This window comes from Lactuca saligna, chromosome 3 (genome assembly GCF_052625555.1).
Source record: "Lactuca saligna cultivar CGN05327 chromosome 3, ASM5262555v1, whole genome shotgun sequence".
Classification (NCBI taxonomy): Eukaryota; Viridiplantae; Streptophyta; class Magnoliopsida; order Asterales; family Asteraceae; genus Lactuca; species Lactuca saligna.
Genome location: NC_136419.1, coordinates 190,330,089 through 190,346,124, shown reverse-complemented (window position 1 = coordinate 190,346,124; position 16,036 = coordinate 190,330,089).

Below are 16,036 nucleotides of genomic sequence, written 5' to 3'. Positions count from 1 at the left end.
ACCTAAACCTAAGATTGTTTAAATCACTAGTCTTAAAAATTTAAGATCAAAATTATATTAAGATACAGGTCATAATAATCAGATTTATAATCAAAACTACATGAAACTCAATTATAAACAATAAAAATCAAAACTTTGACAAATAATGTAAACAATTTGATAAAAAAGAAATTTATATCATCTTAATAACTTCAAAATAAAATTTACACCATAGTAACGTAGTTCACCTACATTTAAGTAGATGAGAAAGTATTTAGCCTCTCATGATTACAAATTACAAAAGAAACAAATATAACAAATGCTAAACATTGCAAACCTAACACTTTCTTCTTCATTTCTTCAACAATCCTATTTATATCACCTTTGTAGATTCTCCTCCTTTTGGTACAGAACAAGGGTTCTTCTTCGCTCCTCTAAGGGTTTTATTTTTTACACACTTTTATGAGATGTGAAAATCTTATATTTATAGAAAATTAAACTTAAGCAACACAAAATATTTACCTTCACGACGTTAAGCGTTATATCTATCAAATAGTGTCAAAGTAATCCATTCTTTTCCATCGCTAATCTCCATCTTCTAGGAGCTAAACACGTCTTTTATGTTATCTTCTATTTTCTTACTTATCCATTATGTGTTTAGCTCCTTTTTTTCTTCTTTAGTTCTTATCTCTGGATTTATAACTTATTTATCATATATTGAAATTTTTACAATTAATCTTTTAAAATAATAATATAACTGATCATATTTAATGACTAATTTTAGAAATATCATGCCCCTACCATCGTTCCATCTTCACTACCACCTACATCACTAAACCAAGCCAATAGTCGTCGCTGCCCTTCTCCAATATTGGATGAGTTATCGCCACCTTCAAATTTAAATTAACATCGGATTACCTCTATGATATGGGGAATTTCAGATTCGTTTTGAACTCTTGAGGGAAATAAGGGGAGATGAAATTAGAACTTTATCATATTTGATTTCCTACTACGTTCATCACAGGTCATCCCTCGAAGTTAACTACTTGTGTTTCTTTCTTGTTCAGAAAGACAAAAGTAAAAGTTTCTGATGGTTTCTAGAGGGATATGATTCAATGACGAGGTCAAAACTTTCGTTAACACTATTATTTACTAAACTATACTCGATTGCAAGATCATTCACAACCATTTATGATTTGCTCAAGGATATTGAACATCTTTCACCCGATTTCACCATTCTCCCTTGTATGAAATTAATTGGCGGTTGTGTATTCAGGTGCATCTTTGATAGACCCAATTTATGTACCATTCTAAAACATGATTTCCATTGTACACCGAAACCAACAACAACAAAACCTTGTTATGGGTTTAAAAGAAATGAAACGGATAAATCTAAAATAAGGTATCAATTTCTTGAATTCATGTAACTAATACAAATATAGAGTACTGGATCAAAGAGGTGGAGAATCTGACCAGGTTAACAAACTCGATAATCCAAAACATAAATAGAACTCTTGAGAGGTACCCAAAGTCGTCGAGTGATTGATAGTGCAAGCTACAATGATGAACCCAATCATCAATACCAGGTTGGATTTCATCTTCCTTTTCAAGTCCGATGTCGCAATCCGAATCTAGATCACTTCTGTTCATATTATCTTCAACTATAATAACCAATTACAGGTTTGTTATAGTAATAAGAGGGAAAGGGAGTTCATAGGGTTTTATTTTGGGGGGACATAGGGTGGAGGGTGCATTTATTTAATTTATATTATATATATATATATATATATATATATATATATATATATATATATATATATATATATATATATATAATTAGATAAACAATATAAAAGAAAGGATTAAAGAACTTAAAAGGGTCAAATAAGTTATTTCATGTGAGTCAAGGACCAACCATACAAGTTTTAGAAACCATAAAGATTGCGTATGTCAAAAACAATTAAATGGAACTGAAATTGTGACATTCGCTAAACCAAAATGACTATTTATTTAATTTCAACTAGGTAATATTAAATGGGTTTTTATTTGATAGACATAGCTTAGATCTAGAATAATCTTTAATGTTTAATTTATATTACTTTTTGGAATTCTCTTATTTTTGCTTTTATTCCGACTCAAAATATGTTTGAAATAATCATGCATATGTGAAACAATATACCAATTTCATGCATTTTAACTAACTAAAATCAAAAAAACACATTCGCTATGTGTTTATTAAATCAAACATGACTCTTTTCTCAACTTCAAGATTTTCATGTAATTGAATGTTCTTAGCTTCCTTAGCCATTAAGTAGACTTGAGTAATATCTATATATACTAAGTGAATTATCGCACATTGTGTGAGAAGAGATTTATATAGTTAAAATAATAATTATTGCAAAATTATTATTTAATATTTCTACTTTAGAACCCAATGTTAATAGTAAAGCAAACATATAGTTAACGTATCAGTTTTATTAAACATCATAGTTTTAATTTTTAAGTCATTGTGAGGTATACCATTATTTGGTAATATAATAAACCATTTAAAATTGTGTAAATTATATATCAAACGTATGATGATCTATATATAACAAATAACAAAATGTATAAAAAGTAAGCACTACAACTTTTTGTAATAGAAAAATACAAAAACATCTATTACAACAATTATATATACACACACACACACACAATAAATAACAAAAAATATATGAAAAGTAAACACTACAACTTTTTGGGAAAATGTTATATTAGCCCATCAAACTTTTGGCGTTTATTGTAAAAGGTCACTAAACTACTTTTGTTGCACATTAAAGTAATAAACTCTCATTTCTATGTTTTAAAATACCCTTTTGTTACATGTAACCAGATTCAAAGGTAATATACATGTCCGTATCTTACCTCTTACTTATTTCTCCTTGCTACTACACCTCGCATCAGTCTCGCTCACACAAAAACCCTAGGATATTAATCGTATGTACAAAGAAATCCGATGTATCTTCTGTCGGAGAAGGTGAAACCAAGAATCGATTTCAGTTCAATTTCAACTTCGGGAAGGTTTCTGATATGAAATCGTTGATTCCAATTGTGAGTAATACATCATCTCTGGGTTCTTTGTTCGGTAGACGTAAGGATCCAAATACGGTGTTTCTTGCCGGAGCTACTGGACAGGCTGGAATTAGCATTGGTCAGACTCTGCTCCGGACCCACCATCTGATAAAGATGAAAACCCCAAACTATTAAAATTGAAAAAATGGAGAAGTAATCGAATCTGATGTTGAACAACACCTGGAGCATTCGGTGATTAACCCCAAGTCCTAGCCTATCACCATTCTTCTCATTACCCACCACCAACACCCCTAAATTACGCCTAAATCAAACTCCATTACGTTTCATAGCATCCAGATTTTGGTTCATATCCATATTTTGGTTCATACTTCGTTTATCTGTATATGAATTTATTTTGAATGCAGATCAGTGAAAAGTTTTGGTTTTATGCCTAGTTAGTCGACTTATGAAGTTTTCTTTATTGATTTAATTGTTATATGATTGATGATTTTTACAAGTATTGGTTGCTTTCTTTTTTGAAAATGTGTATGGATAGGATTCTTGTAGGCGCTAATGGTGACGAGAACAGAATAGAGGTCTAGAAAGTTGAAGGGTGGATTGGAATTGTAGGGATGAGATGAGATGCTGCAAAGATGTAAGGATTATCTCTTTTGTTTGAGGGATGCGAAGTAGAAACCGATGGTAGTTACTTGTGGATGGAGATGGGTTGCTTATGATTAGGTTTAAGTTTTCCTTTTTTTTATAATTTTTGTGATTTATATTATTATCGTAACAACAACATATAAATTATAACAACTAAAAATAATTAAGAAAAACCAACAATAGTGACTAGGCATCCACCTCACAACATTTAGTACGACTTAGCATTGAAACCTCTTATAAGGGGTTAAAGGGCCATTTCAACCGATCACATTCAACTTCATCAGACGGTGACCTTTTAAAAGGGGTTAATGTGCAAAACAATAGTTTAGTGACCTTCTAAAAGAAACATGAAAAGTTTGATGGGCTAATATGACATTTGCCACAACTTTTAATAACATAAAAACAATAAAACAACTATTATAACATTTTTCTTAACTCTTCATATCTAAATAACAAATCTCTTCAAACATATAAATGTTTTTATTGAGCAAAACTTTACAACCTTATCAATGAAAGGAAAATAAAAAGTTATTAGTGATTACTAATTAATAATCATAAGTTAAAAACACTTGAGTTGTAAGTAATAAACATACACAAATTATAAAACTCGTGAGTTGTAGTGAGAGTATCAAATGAATGTGAAGCTTGGAAATATGTATTATTATATATATATATATATATATATATATATATATATATATATATATATATATATATATATATATATATATATATATATATAAGTTTAAATAAAAACAATAAATAGTGTGACAATGTAAAAACACTATGTTTATGTTATGATTATGTAATGAATGTTTTATATATGTATTTTTGAACTAAGTCTAATTTGAATATTCATGTTTGATTATTTATATATTCATTAGAATTTTATTATTCTATTATAAATTTACGTATGCATATTTTTGTAGTAAATTATAATTTTACTTATAACCTGTGGCTATTCATTTATTCATTACTGAACAATGATATAAAGTTGTGGATACAAAATTCATTGCAGAATAATAACATAAAAATAGTGTTCTTACATTCTCAAACTATTTACTATTTTTATTAGAACTATCCCCCATATATATATATATATATATATATATATATATATATATATATATATATATATATATATATATATATATATATATATATATATAGGTTCTATGGAAAACAATAAACCATAAAAATCATTAAAATACATTAAAAAAATAGTTAGAGATCACAATTTTTTTTTTGACTTTATACTATGAAAAATCGTTGTATTTTTTATATAATTTCTCTGAAATTGTTTTTGAAAAAAAAAACCAACCATAAAAAAATCGATTTTTTATATTTTTTTCAGCAAATTTATCAAAGAAAGCTATGATTTTTCTTAATATAAATTCAAGAAATAGATTTGTGATCTCTAAGTATTATTATGCATTTTTGTGATTTTTAGGGTTTTTTTCCATATAACTCTTCTCTCTCTCTCTCTCTCTCTCTCTTTATATATATATATATATATATATATATATATATATATATATATATATATATATATATATATATAGAGAGAGAGAGAGAGAGAGAGAAGTCTCACACTCTACAAGCTTCGTGGTTTCATCACAATTCTTCTTGAATCGAGTACGGATCCTTTGTTTCTAGTAGTACGGGATCATACTATCTTCCACATCTATCTGTATTTTCCTCAATGATCGCTTTAAATCCTCCAAGTCACTCCTTACCCACACAAATAACCCTCCACAAGAAAATGTTGTTAGCACTAAATTTCTTCATAGGTTTTCCTTGGGAATAACCACACCACTCTGCGCCATCAGTTGTAGAAGGAACTCCTACCAGCACCCTCTAACTAGCTCACGAATACAACTACATATCACTGACAACAGATAAAAATTTCGAATGAAATATCTCACACGTCAATGGTTGGACTCAGACAATTGTTGCAGAATAGAGTTAAATCTTAACCTGCTAAAATTATTTAGTTTCCGCAATATATAACTTAGAATATTCACTTACTAGTTAGGTGAAGCTAGTGAGAGCTCTTAAAAGCACAAAGCAAGCAACATTCGAGCATTGAGTAATCAAAATCAAGCATAACCTAATTAGGTCATCATATCACTGACTCAACAGTACTAGCATGCAAGTCTACAATCTCATATAGTAGGCCTATAAAGGCATCTTTCCAATCATTTTTTAATGTAAATCTTGAGCAAGTCCTTAGCCCTAACTTCCTTGCGGTTCACAGATTCATAAATCAAAGCATATCATAAATCATGTATGAGTATTTTGGGAAATTTTACTTGAGCTCCGTCTATTGCATGCACCACACCCTTTTTCTTCTTTTTTTTTTAATTGGAAATTCCTTTTATAAAACATTTATTTTTGAAAAATTCTACCAAACCCTTAGTTTGAGTTCAGACTCAACCGCGAGTATTTCTAAATCCCTCAAACCAAGGCTCTGATACCAACTTGTAACGTCCCATTTTTTAGACAAAAAAATTTTGTTGTTAATATAATAAAACCATGATCCAAAAATCATCATCAAACCATAGTGCAACAAGTGTATCAAATACATCAGATAACATCAGGGTAATCATAAAATGCAGAATACATGGTGTGTGCACTGCAATCATACCGACGTCTTCCCTTTCAAACCAAAAGTACCTGAAACATAAACTGAAAACCGTAAGAACAAATCTTAATGTGTTCCCCAAAACACGACATACCATACATAATAAACACATAATGGGCCCTACACTTCTTCGGGCCTCACTCGGTATATAGATTTGTCAGTCATCTGGCCCCACCCGGTATATGTATAATCATATAACAGATAAACAATAACAGGTGCAATAATCATAAAGATAAATAGCATACATAATGGTAATTGGGCCCTGCCTATCATTGGGGCCCGTCCGGTAAGCATACAAGCACATAACACATACAAGACTCAGACAGACATTTAGCAACCTAACATAACAAACCATGGGCCGACATTGGTGCCTTCGATCCGCTAATTATAGTGAGAAAACTCACATCTGGTTGCTGCATCACTCTAGTGAATCTCTGACTGTTGGTTCTAAAATCCCCATGCTATCATCATCAAAGTAACATCCAAGCATTAATTAGATCTCGAGCCATAACCAAGAGTCTAAGCTACTTAGCCCATAACGAGGGCTAAAGACCATTTACCCTTTATCTAACTTGGCCCAAAGCCAAGGCCCAACTCAACTATTCAAAATGCCCAAATCCTAAATACTAACCTAAAGCCCAATTTATGGCCCAACCTTCCAAATTTGGCCCAAGACCTATCATGGGCCTAAATCTAAGGAAGCCCAATATGCTAGTCCAAAGTCCAAAAAAAAAGTCTAATGGCCTACAATGCCCTACTTACAAACCCAACTATGGCCCAATATAGAGTTCGTCGAGCCCAAAAGCCCATCTACTGAGTATGCGGGGTGTACTAAGCTCGTATGCTTAGAGTACTCCATCTGCCATCTGGGGCTAGTACAGGCAATGTACCAGCTGGGTATGCCCATCGTACTCCCTAATTTTCCAACCTACCCCATTAAGCACTAATCAATTAAGCACTACTCCATTAAGAACTTAATCGGTTGAGACCTCAAGCCAAACTCTCAGATCCAGTCCAAAAGGGGAACTTATCACGTAAAGTTGGCAACTTTACACTCATGCATGGCTTAATGGGACTTAAAGATCAAAAAGAGCTTAATAAAGGTCTTAATACTTGCATGAACCAAAAACATTGATTAAGTTTGCATTTTTATGAACATATGGCCTAAATGGAGCTTAGATGTAGCATCCAATACTTCTGGAGTATATCAAAAGCTCATATTTACTTCAAAAGACTCAAAAATGCCCAAGAAACACCATAAAGTAGATCTAACATAAATGATCATCAAATATGTGACCTTTATAGCTCATAAAGCTTGTAAATGAGAAAGTGATCCTAGATCTACAAGCCCAAGCTACTCCTCCAAGCGTTCCTCTACTTCTTCTTCACCACAAAACACCAACAAATCACTCTCAAGCTCAAAAACTCACCAAATGCTCTTAGGGTTTTGTTTTTAGAGTAAAAGGGGGGGGGGGGGTGGTGGAGGCTGATCTTGAGTGTCCAGAAGATGTTATAATGAGGCTTAAATAGCGTGCAAACCCCAATTTTAAGGGTTTGTCCCTACACTCGTATGCCATGCGTACTCCACGTACGCAGGACCTGCGATCATCAAATGGGCTAGTATGCTAAGCGTACTCATTGAGTACGCCATGCATACTAACTAGGGGACCAAAATGTTAAATATTTGCATAAAAGGAACTTACCAAAAACTTGAATGTCACACAAGCTCTTATTCGTGGGGTTTTTTTCCATCCACTTTGTTTTTTGCCATAACCTTTTTTTTTCTTAAAAAAAATATGAAAAAACAAAGTTCTTAAAATTTAAATCTCTACAAATGAGCATAATCATGAAAATTTTAAAAAATAAATTTATTTTTTGAATCTTTTTTTATAAAAAAACCCAAACAAAATTCTCTAAAAACATAAAAAAATTAGTGGATACTTCTACTCAATATACTAATGACCTTGTAAAATGAAATTTTCAAATATAAGCTTTCAAAGTATTTTTTAATTTTAAGAAATAGTATTAGTTTTTAAAAAAATATTGAACATAATATGATCCAAAATGTGATGACTCAAAATATTTATGATTATAAAAAATGTTGTTTCAACTTGTTTATGATCCTTAATTTGTTATAATCAAAAAATATTTAGACTCAAGTATTTTGTAATGATTAATTATATATTTTATGATTCAAAATTAAATGATTTAAAATGTATAATGATCCATGTGACAACCGTCAAAATTCGAGATACTTCGATATTTGAATAAACTTAGTTGCACGTATAGACACAACGCATGCTAGTCTTGGTCACTAAAGGCTAATTCATACCCTACTAGAAACTTGGAAACAATTAGAAACAAGGGATAGTATGCTTAGATTTCAAATTGATATGTGAATTCTATAACTACTTTAACTATAAAAATTATCCAAATTCGGGTCATTCCTTGACTCGAGCAGTTTTGTATATTCATATCGACACATCATGCACTTGAAGTAGTAGTAGGAATTAGGTCTAAGTCTCGTAGGAACTTAAGTCAAAGTTGAAATTATGACTACGATGCTTGGTTCTTCAATTTAACTTGAATCTTGGAACCACTATATAGAAATGTCAACAAACTAACAAAGATGAATTACAAGCATTATTTATAACTATAAAAGAGTTATAAAACTTAAAAATAATTGAGGTCTCAAAAATTCAAATTATTTTGATATCCAAAGATTTATTAAATCCCAAAACCCTAAAAGGCCCAAAAACCTAAATTGTATAAGTTCAACCTCAAAAACTCTATAAAATTAATTATAAACCTTATAATAATATCTTATAATAATTAAAATTCAGAGAATATAATTAATAAAAATATAATTTAAAGTATTAACATATATCCTTGATTATTAGTTTAAAAATCAAAGAGTTTTATGAAGTAAAAACTAGGTAAATATATATTTTATAAATATTAGGATAATTTTGTAAAAAAAAAAAACGGGGGGGGGGGGGGGGGTAAGGGAGATTTTGTTAAAGAAAAAGAGAGAGGGAGTCTCCATCTGTTCCCATTATAGAAAACCACCTCCTCTACCTCTCATATTCCCAAATCGTTACTAAATCTCTATTTCACCTGCCATATGATCTCGTTTCCCGAAGTTGTCTCACCAGATGCAATATCTAGTTTCCCAATATTGAATCTGAGTCCTTTGACCTTCGACAACAGCTCACCAAAAGAGATGCTTTCATTTCCCAACTTAAATCATCTCGGTTCCCAATTTTGTTTCACCAAATATTGTTATTGTAAATCTGGGGGTTTTATGATCTACATTCTCTGGCCATTGCTAGTTCCATTAGATCTGCTGGTGAAGATATGAGGTTTATGTTGTTACCAAAAATCATAGAGTCGATTTCGTTTTAGTGGCCACCGCCAACCATCAGGATTACAACATGAATAAGGCAAGTGAAACAAAACATGTATGAATTGGAGTTCCACTACTCTCTATGACCGGAGGAAATGGTAGTGAGTGGGGTTGAAGCCTGAGGTACGACGCAAATAGGATGAAATTAAGGATCTGTATAAATATGAAAGATAATGGAGTGTATAAAATCAAAACTGAAGTAGAAGAGATATAAACGGAGATAATGGTGCCATTGGAAGGGAGAATTGTACTCATGAACAAAAAGCAGTCGTACATCTGGAATGGAAAATAAGATGTACCTTTTTTACTTTTGAAAATTAGGCTATACGTGCAATAAAAAAACGAATCATAGGCTCGAACACATCCTCTTGTAGGTTGTCTTAGTTCTCATATAATTAATTTCATGGATTACTTTTGGAACATAATTTGGGCTTAGATTTATTATGTTGACAACGCATTGTTGGTCCTATGGTTATCAAAAATATATGGATGAGATCCAAAGTTTTTTTCAAATTGCATGGTTGGTCCAAAATGCAAAACTTCTTGTGGTTTTGGTCCCTGGACTTAACTCTCATATATTTCTTTCCATTTAGTGAACCACGTGCCCTCCCTATGAGGGTAATTTTCTCTTTTCACTTGCATACCACATTACTGCCAATTGAGAGTAGTACAAGCTATTTATGTATTTCATCCCTAATTATAAGTTGGTTACCCGTATTCATTCACCCACTTTTGACGATGTGAAAAAAAAACACTAATCACAAACCCTTTTTTTGATCGAGCATCAATCTGTTGTTGAAATTAGGCAAATGGTCCTCACAGTGTGGCCCGTTAAAGCACACGGTGAAGAAAATTGATCCCAACCAAATTTATGGTAAGATGCTTTGTATTTAATCACGTTCTTAAACTTTTGAAATATATATTTTTTTTTGAAGTTGTACATCCGACCATGTTCAGTATTGAACTTCATCATAATAGGAAGTTCATAAAGTTTACATGCATCAAGTATATTGAATGGCTTGTAGCATACATTGACGTGGTCCATATAGAAGAATTCTCAGTACACGAACTGGACTACATCATGTTAGATTTAGGGTATGTTGTTCCACCTATCATCTGTTACCATTTATGTTTGCCCAATGAGGGTTTTAATTTTGGACTAAGAGCTCTAGGTAATGATGATGATGTGCGTAACCCATAAAACTATGTTAGTGAGAACAAATTGATAAAAGTGTACACAAAGCATTAACAAACTACGTCGGTTACCTATTTCATGTCCCCAAATGATCCTAGAAGGGTAATAATAGAAGAGATAGAAGATGAGTAACCCTTTCAGACCATATCCCCTACTGTTGGTCCTTAATTTATGAAATGTAAAGTTTGTAAGGGTGAAGTAGGGTTGACCTTGGCGAGGTATGGGTCTTTTACACCTGAGTTGAGTCGGTGCAGTGTGACAACCCGAAATTTTCATTCGGTCAAATCCTAAAATTTAAAGTTCGTTTGACTATTATAATAATTATTCTTTAAATGAACAGGTGAAAGAATGTGTTGTCTCGGGTCTTGAAATTTCTAAACCGCGAATACCACATAGCTTTGAATTTCACTGCCAAACTAAAATGTTTGGGCCGTAAACTACCCCCAAAAACGTAAACTCATGCTTAACCATGAGTTTACTCCCCAAAGTGCATCACTTCTCATTTTCACCCTAAAAGAGTAAACTCCAAACTCTCTCAAGTATCATCCTGGTTTTCACCCGATTTCCTGAAAACGTAAGTGTTTCTCGACTTGATTATTTGATATAACATAACATCTAGTGATTTTACATCCTTTAATCCATCCATTTATGTGTTCTGACTAGTTATCCAAAACACCAAGAACACCAAGAACACACACTAGTGTTATTGGACTTTAAGTTCATTTCAAGCTTCCACAAAGTAAGTACTTCTATCCTAGAGTCATTTAAAGCTTTCTATACATATTAATATCAAAGAAAAGTCCCAAGAACACCAAGAATACGGTGTTCACGGTTTTGGGAGGCTCCCAAAACCGTAAACACCAAGAATAGGGCCAAAGGGGTGCTTTAGGGTGCATAGATGCTTCACAATGCCTTAGGGACTTGTCTAGATCCATCCTTGATGAGTTTATCACACAAAAAGCACAAAAACCTCACATTTATATGTGTTTACGGTCTAGGGATCTCCCAAAACCGTGAACACCCCAAAAGGTGTTTAAATGTCCCATATTTACTCCTAATGCCTAGAATCTAACCTAGACTATTACCATGATGAGCTAAGGACTTGAAAACACCAAAATACCTAAGTCCATGAGAGTTTAAGGTAGTAAACTCATGGAGAAAAGGTCCATAGAACGGAAACTCCAATTAGGAGTGTTTTGATGCCACACAAGACTTCCTAACGCTTAAACATGAAGTAGGAATGATTGGATTGGCTTAGAAAGCTTCAAACAACAAATGGTCACAAAGGGGGTGAGCTTACGACCGTAAACCATTTTTCTAGTGACCATAAGACCGTAAACTCCCTAATGGAGTGTTCCTTGAACCCCAAACTCACTAGCTATGCCCTACAACACTTGGTTGCAACCCTTGTGATCTTTAACACTTGAAACAAAGTGTTACCATGTTCTAGAGTGTCTTAACTTAAATTATTAGAGATAAAGTGACTAATTGGTTATTTATATATTGAATATATGATAAGTAGGCTTGTTGTGTGTGTACAAGTCTCCACTTGTCATCTACCATCGTATCTGACACTTCAATCCAATCCACTCACTACAGGTGAGTTCATACCCCCTAATAAGCCTTTTAAATGTTTTCAAATGTTCATAAATACTTTAATTAGGGGGGGGGGGGGAATACAAGTAGAAAACAACATGCTATAGAATCAATCACATGTGATTTATAACTGTGTTTTTATCCAACTGATTTCACATGCTTCAAAATGTGATGTATGAAATGGTTTTCTATCTTAAAAATACTTTGTTATCAAATGTATTACTTTTGAAATGTTTACTAAAATGACATCAATTCATTGTTAATTATTGTTCAAAACTCTTAAATGTCTTACAAAACCATTTTCATCTTCTTGAACAAAACTATATCTATACACTTATGTTCTTATATATGTATTGATATGATAGCTTTCATCCTTCATTCAGTTTCCCACACTCTTGTGTAACAAGGGTGTATAAACCTGCTTAGACAATCAATTACCTTCCAGTTAACTATTATAGGGATAGTTGGAGATACAAAACATTATTCCTATTACAAGGAATTACACCAGAGTCAGTTCATTCATGAGTCTATACTATACATTACATGTTACATCAATACATCTACATCGATATGCTTACATGAATACATTTACAGATATGCATTTATTTGTATACACTTACATGTATACTTGTACCTAGATTTACTATGATGAGTTACTAGTACATTATGTGTAAATTGTTCTGCTTATCCTAGTTCAAAAGGATAACTTGACGGGACTAACCATTCCGGAACCCACATGTTAGCAACATAGGTACTAAACATACACGAATGCCTACGGTTAATACTTATATTAGGAGTACCTCTATGGGACTAACCATTCCTTAAACCTGCTGCTAGCTACAGAGGAAAATGAACATTTTATGGATGTTCTAGGTTATACATTTTGACAGTCGCGATGTCGCATTATCCTAATGCAAAAGGATAATACTTTTATGGTTATATTTTCCCTATTACTTTTATTTTGTGTTACATTCACATAAACGAGGAGGTAGACTATACATTGTTAATAGTAGTCATAAAAGGGAAAACCATCTTTGTTACAGCAAAACATACAGGTCTTGGTAGAAGACTACTTTCAAAACATTCGGATCTTGGTAGAAGACTTCTCTTGTACTGATAGGAAATATGGGATTTTCTAGGATTTTTCATACTTATATCAATGGTTTCATTCAAAGATTTACATGGCATTCATATCATCTTTCCAAAATAAGACAATGACACTTAAATACTTATGAATTCACCATCTTTATGCTGATATTCGCTTTCAAAATAACTTGTATTCTCAGGTCACCCGTAGACAGGTACGATGGCTAGGTTTTGAGAAGACGGAGCACAAAAAATACTCGTCTTTTATTTTGATTTCATATTTTGGTGTCTTATTACTTTTAAACAACACTCATGTATTAAATATTTACTTTTAATTCAATGGATGATGTTGTTGCTTGTTTACTACTTTGCATTGTTGTGATACTGCAGATGACATCCTCCACCCCTGAACGTTTCTGCCGTTCTTGGTTTTGGGGTGTGACAGATTGGTATCAGAACATTGCTTATAGTGAATATAGTATATCAACCCATAAAAGATATACTAACTATAAATACATTGGGATTAAAACACTATGACTAAGAGTTTATACTTCTAAATAATAAAATATTAAAGTAAGTATACGTGCCTGCATTCATACTAAAATCGGTGTCATAACGACAAGAACAAAAGTATTATGATTATTGAATATCACAAGTGAGCCTGGGGATATATGGTCAGTCTTGGGAGTGGCATAGCTTGATCAACTATGTTGGTCCAAAGAGTGATTAGCATATGCGCAAGAATGGTTGTGATGTGGCAACAAGTCTAAGAACTTACCAACACAACCACAAAGAAATACCATAGGGGTATTTGGTCTTACTGTAATTATCTTAGCTATTTCATCTAGTTAGTTATTTCTTATATCTCTTTTCTCGCTATATCATGGTGGGATTTCATCACGACAACCCGCACTTCCCAAACCAAGGCAACGCTGGATGGCTAGAAGAAGAACCCGAAGATGATCGCCCAATCCCTTTGGATAATCACCATGCTGAGGGCTTTTCTAATAGTTCTAACTCGGAACCTGAAGTCAACAACCTACCTCCAGCTGCTCAAAACCCAAACCTGAACCCCCGTCCTGCATTTCAAGGACTCACGCCCATGTGGGCCACAAACATGAATACATGGAGTCAGGAACAGGGTCAACTTATCCCCTACAATGGATATAGAAGCTTCTACAACTTCCCTGAGGCAGGTTCTACTGACAGGGTCCTACCCATCATGGTTTGTAGGATTTCTCGGAACACGATACTGGGTCAATCAACTATCAATCGAGTCTTGGAGATTGACGCCAACTAGAGTCTGCTCAGGAAAGTACTCTGGTCTGAAATGCGGTTCTACAGAGAGAACTTGCTGAAACCCAAGCTGGGGTCAGGGAACTTCGTGCTCAGCAAGCAAGAGCTGACAGGCTTATAAGGGACATGGAACGCCTACTCTTGGGATCAAGAACTCATGGTAGCAGTTCTCATCTTTTGGATATAACCTAGTTTATGTAAAAACTTTGGATATAACCTAGTTTATGTAAAAACTTTGGTCTAATTTACTATCTTTGTAAATCTGAGATCTGTTAGGTCTTGATCTAGTCATAGTTCTATCAAAAATTTCCTATCTTGGTTGATGTAAGGCCTACTTCTAGGCCACTTTTCCCGAACTTGTTACATTTGTAATTCCAGTATTATTGACAGATATCTAATCATATGGAAATATTTATCCAAATGCTATCATCTTCATTCAATCATACTATTCATTGTGCTGTTGGACTATGGAGGGTTAGTCCACGAGTCACTCTCATTATTTGATTATTCTTATCAATGTTGTCATCTTTTTAAACGTATAGTTAAAAGATGCTGCCACACAGTAATCCCAGGCTTAACCCACATAACGAAACACCGATACCACCACCTCCTCCACCACCTCAACCACCTCTTCCTTTCGATGACACTATGTTCTAGGCAGCCTTCACAGCAGTCGTAGCAGCTGCTGTATCAGCCATCAATACACCTGCCCCTAGTGGATCGAGAACAGGTGCACAGCCCTCCAACCACAGCGAGAGCCATTGGCATCCTCGGGAATGCACCTATAAGGACTTCACGAATTCCAACCCTTGATACTTCAATGGAACTGGTGGGGTTAAGGTTTTAAGGCATTGGATTGAAAAGACGGAAGCGGTCTTTGAAATCTGCGCCTACCCGGAGGGCAACAAGGTCAAGTTTGTTACTTGTACCTTCTCTGGCAGAGCGCTAACATGGTGGAATGGCCATGTTAAGTCTCTGACTATTGTGGTGGCAAATTCCATCAGTTGGGAAAACTTAAAAGCCATGCTGATGAGAGAGTACTGTCCTCAAGGGGAAATACAAATATTTGACAACCCATAATTTTCATTCTGTATAAACAATAACACTTAAATAAAAGTTA